The sequence below is a fragment of the Mesoplodon bidens genome (genome assembly GCF_964165515.1).
Source record: "Mesoplodon bidens genome assembly, contig: HAP1_SCAFFOLD_178, whole genome shotgun sequence".
Lineage (NCBI taxonomy): Eukaryota > Metazoa > Chordata > Mammalia > Artiodactyla > Ziphiidae > Mesoplodon > Mesoplodon bidens.
Window position 1 is genome coordinate 759,412 of NW_027671948.1, and position 4,762 is coordinate 764,173.

The 4,762-nt window shown below is 39.8% G+C and overlaps 1 pseudogene across 1 annotated transcript; it reads right to left on the minus strand.

Annotated features, from left to right (window-relative positions):
* Positions 1-490: 490 nt before the first annotated feature.
* On the minus strand, positions 491-1,871 carry LOC308610774 (ferritin heavy chain-like; annotated as a pseudogene). The gene has a single exon. The product of its transcript is annotated as a ferritin heavy chain-like (transcript).
* Between the last annotated feature and the right edge of the window lie 2,891 nt (positions 1,872-4,762).

Consider the following 4,762-nt stretch of genomic DNA (forward strand, 5'->3'; position numbering starts at 1 on the left):
AAGAAAACATATATAAGTGGATGTTTTGTTATTACAACATGCATGCCAGGCATTGGTGACCATGGGAGGTCACCTCCGTGTTTCTGAGCAAGACAGCCTAACACTCATTTTTCCATTATCACTGTTGCCCAGAGTGAACTTGTCAAAGAGATACTCCACCATTCAGACTTCCAAACCCCTCCACCCCCCATCTTGCTACTCATACTTAACCATTAGTATTTGCATAATTAATGCACATAAACATGTCAGGTGAAACTGAAGACACCCTTTATTTTAATTCCTGCCCAATCCCATTCCCTTCACTTGTTCCCCAGAGGCAACTGCAATCATGATTTTCAGGCTATGGTTCTATACTTTCACTATGCACATGCACCCACATTCACCAGGTACCCCTACCTCACCCCACGCCACCCCAGTCTACCCCCATATACCTACATTATTTATAAGGGGAAGACTGATTTTGTGTTTTCCAGGGCCCCATGGAACACCTTCTCCCTCCCACTATGGAGATCCTGAGCTGCATCTGGTTGGGGTATGGCTGTGTTCAGAAACTCCTGGATACCTGTTTTAAAACTTAAAAAATGAGAGATTTGCCCACATGAATCAACCAGAGACCTTTATTTATTTATGAACCAATAACTTTATTGGAAGAAATGGAAAAACTGGAAGAAAAAAACTTAAGTGATAAAGTCCAGGAAAAGAGAGTCCTGCCCTTGTTGCCAAAAAAAAAAACAGAACCAAAACTTAAGTGAACTTCTTCTGCAAGGGCACTCTTGCCGTCTGCATGGCAGGCATGGTGACCAGGGCTCTGGTCACCCCGTGGCTCTGGGGAAGTCCAGTCCAGGCTCAGTTCTTCTTGTCGCTGTCGCCCAGGGTGAGCTTGTCAAAGAGTTACCCTGCCAGCTCGACGTCTGGGGCCCCCATCATGCTCAGGGTGGTGACATGACCCTCCAGCTGTCTGATGAGCGCCACCTACTGGCTGAGGTAGTGAGTTGCCAGGAAGTGGAGCAGGTGGGGGTCGCACTTGTCGGTGGCCAGCTGGTGCAGTGAAGCAGGCTCCGGGTCGACCACTTGCTTCTCCAGGAACAAGGCGCACTTCATGGCCTTGAGGCCGCTGTTGCACTCGTCACTGACTGGCTTCCTGATGTCTTGGAAGTTGAGGCGGCCCCCCGCGCTGGTTCTGCAGGCGCTTCAGGCCCTGGGCCCACAGTGGCGCAGGAAGAACCGGCTGAAGTGCTTCAAGGCCACGTCGTCGCGGTGGAGGTAAAAGGCCGCGGCCAGGCCCACGAAAGAGGCGTGGAGCTCCAGGGTGAAATGACTGTTGACGGCGGCCTCGCAGTCGGCGTGGTAGCTCTGGCGCACCTGCGAGGGCGGCGCGGGCAGCATGGTGGGTGTGAAGGCCAAGGTGAAGGCGAAGCCGCGGGGCCTGCGGTACCTGTCTCGGAGTCCCTTTCACGTGATTTAGCAATTTCCTTCGTCTTGGGTAAGTGCAGACTTCTCTTTTGTTTGTCAGAAAACAAAAGGCTTAGGTGTATTCTTAGAGAAAGAGCTTAACTGTGTGGATGTATTTATCCCCTCCAGCCTCATTTGTCCTTTCACTGCCACTCAGCAAGCATTTTTTGTAACGCCTCAATTATGTTGTATGGAATGAGCCACAGTGGTAGGAAATACCATTGATCTCAAATTATCTTTCATTCATTCATTCAGTAAATATTTATTGATTACTTAATATGGCCCAGGCACTGGTATGGGATTTGGGCATATATTAGTAACAGAGAGACAAAGTCTGTTCCCATGAGGTTTGTATTCTAGTGGAGAAGCAGACCAAAACAAAACAAAACAAAAAACTACTGTTTTTCTCCCTTTCTTGTCTCCAGTAAATACGTATAAGATATTACACATGTATATGATATTAAAAAGTCAATATTTTCTTAGAAGTTAAGGATGTTATAGTGGAAGACATAAGACCAATCTAGGTATTTATAATTAATTAATTCAACAGCCATTTCTAGACAGTATTCCAAATATGTGTAATAATATTTTGTGTTTGACTCTGGAGATACACAGAAGAATCAGACATGGTCTCTGTTCTCAAGGTACAAGAAAGAGTGATGGACTGTTTTAAGTGCTCTCAATGGTTTTAAAGTTTTTGGATAAAATAGCTGTTTTCACTTACAGTTTTATTACCATGACTTTGACTAATGTACTTTTTTGGGGGGTCCCTTTATTTCTCTTTGAAAGCTCATGCTGTGCTATAATCATTGTTTATGAAGGAAGCAAAGGATCAAATATCAACTGTCACTTTGTACACTTATCTAAGCAATTTTAGAGGCATTTAATTGTTGAGTCTGTAAAGAAATAGAATAATAACAATGTCTATTTGATAAGTTGATGTTAATGATAGGATCATACATTAGAGATGGAAAAGAACTACATGATCAGTTTCTCAGTGAAATAAAATTGTATTCTATGTTTGCTTAACACCAGTGTTTAGTCTTAATATAATTGCAATCTTTCAAAAATTTCCTTGGAATAGTCCATTGTAGGCTTCACTGGAAGAATCTATTTAAATAGAAGAAATCTTGATTTTGTAGGACATTTTCTCCTTATGTCCCAAGATCATTTAATAATTAATTTATCTGGACAACTTTACTCTTCAAATATTAAAATAATACTATTGAATGGTTCTATGTATACTAAGGGGTGATAATGGTGTTTCTCAGATTTTTTATCCCTCATCATTACTCCCTAGGTTAGAAGATAATGTTAAAATACATGTTATAACTAAGAGAAACCTAAGGTTTAAAATCTAACTTTTTTAAGGGAAATCAATAAACTAGCATGAACTGGAACCTCAAATTTCCATGAAGGAAATATACATATATCTAAACAAAAACATTGCATCCAGTTTTTCTTTAATGAGGAATGTAAAGCTAAATACAAACACAGAATGAAAAAACTTCAGAGCAGATGATGTTTTTAGAAAAATTTTAAATTTTATTTTTTAAATGTATTTATTTTATTTTTAAATTTTTGGCTGCATTGGGTCTTTGTTGGATGTGGGCTTTCTCTAGTTGCAACGAGTGGGGGCTACTCTTTGTTGCAGTGCATGGGCGTCTCATTGCGATGGCCTCTCTTGTTACGGAGCATGGGCTCTAGGTGCTTGGGCTTCAGTAGTTGTGACATGCCGGCTCAGTAGTTGTGGCACATGGGCTTAGCTGCTCCGTGTCATGTGGGATCTTCCCGGACCAGGGCTCAAACGGATGTTCCCTGCATTGGCAGGTGGTTTCTTAAGCACTGTGCCACCAGGGAAGCCCCCGAAATTAAAAAAATTTGATAATCAAATTTTATAGTTTATAACTTGGTCTGTGCTAAGATAATGTCTTTTAAAATATCACTATAGGACTATAAGATGAAGGTTTCTTTGAAATGTTTGTGGTTAGTGTTGGTATTATGTTAGGATTCTCCAGAAAAACAGAACCAATAGAAGATATATTTGTATATTATATAAAATAAGGAATTAGCTCACGTGATTATGGAGGCTGACAAGTCTCAAAATCTGCAGTTGCCGTACTTGAGACCAGGAGAGTCCATGGTGTAGGTCCAGTCCAAAGGCCAGGAGGCTCAAGACCCAGGAAATTCAAGTTGAAGGCAGGAAAAAACAATGTCCCTGCTCCAAGGCAGTCAGGCAAGAGGAGTTCCTGCTTACTCAGAGGAAGGTCAGCATTTTTATTTTATTCAGGCCTTCAAATGATTGTATGAGGCTCATCGACTTTAAGGAAAGCAATCTGCTTTACTTAGTCTACTATTTCAAATGTTAACCTCATGGAAAAACACCCTTTCAGGCACAAACGATAACATTTGACTAAATATCTGGGTACCCCCTTTGAAGTTGACATATAAAAATTAGCTATCACAGTATTACTCATGATAAATGCAGAGTCAACAAATAAAAATTCTCATGCTATAATCTGCAAAAACTGTTTTGACTTTCAGTTCCCTTCATTAATTTACAAATGTTACAGAACTAATAGTTACACAACTGATATTAGACAATAAGTTCTGACTCCGTGTCAATGATTAGCTCTCATTCATTCATTCAGCATATTTCTATTGAGCACCTATTACATGACAGGTATTTTATAGGTACTAACATAAAAACTTGTTCTATAAGCTCCTCATATTTGTATTTCTTTTGTAGCTAAGTGCTAGTAAATGTTACATATAATTCCTTCTTTGAAAATTAATAGATGAAGTAGGATCAATGGTATAATCTTAAGGAAGTAGACCATAAGTAGCAGCAGTTGGTGGCTTATCTCACTCTCTGTGTTTTGTGTGTGTGTGTGTGTGTGTATACATATGTATAAATCAATCATTTAATGAGAGGTAGTGAAAAGTGATACATCAATATTCTATATCTCTGGGCTGTTCACTCTGCATTACCTCATTATTACAGATACTGGATTAGATTTGATTATTATTACCCATATTTTACAGATAAAGAAATTGTGAATTAAAGTATGTAACATGATCAAACACAGAGCTTATAAATAGCAGAGAGTGACACTCTGAATTGGATTCCTCTCTAGGTAGTTTGGGAAGTTTGGCTGGGCCATGAGCTCCATTAGAACAAAGACTGTTCAACTTGTGATGCTAAATTTCACATAGTAGGGGCTCAAAAATATAAATTAAAATATTGAGTGGCCTATTAAAAGTTTTAGTCTCATTATTTCTCCAAATTAAAAAAATGAGTGGGAGTAGA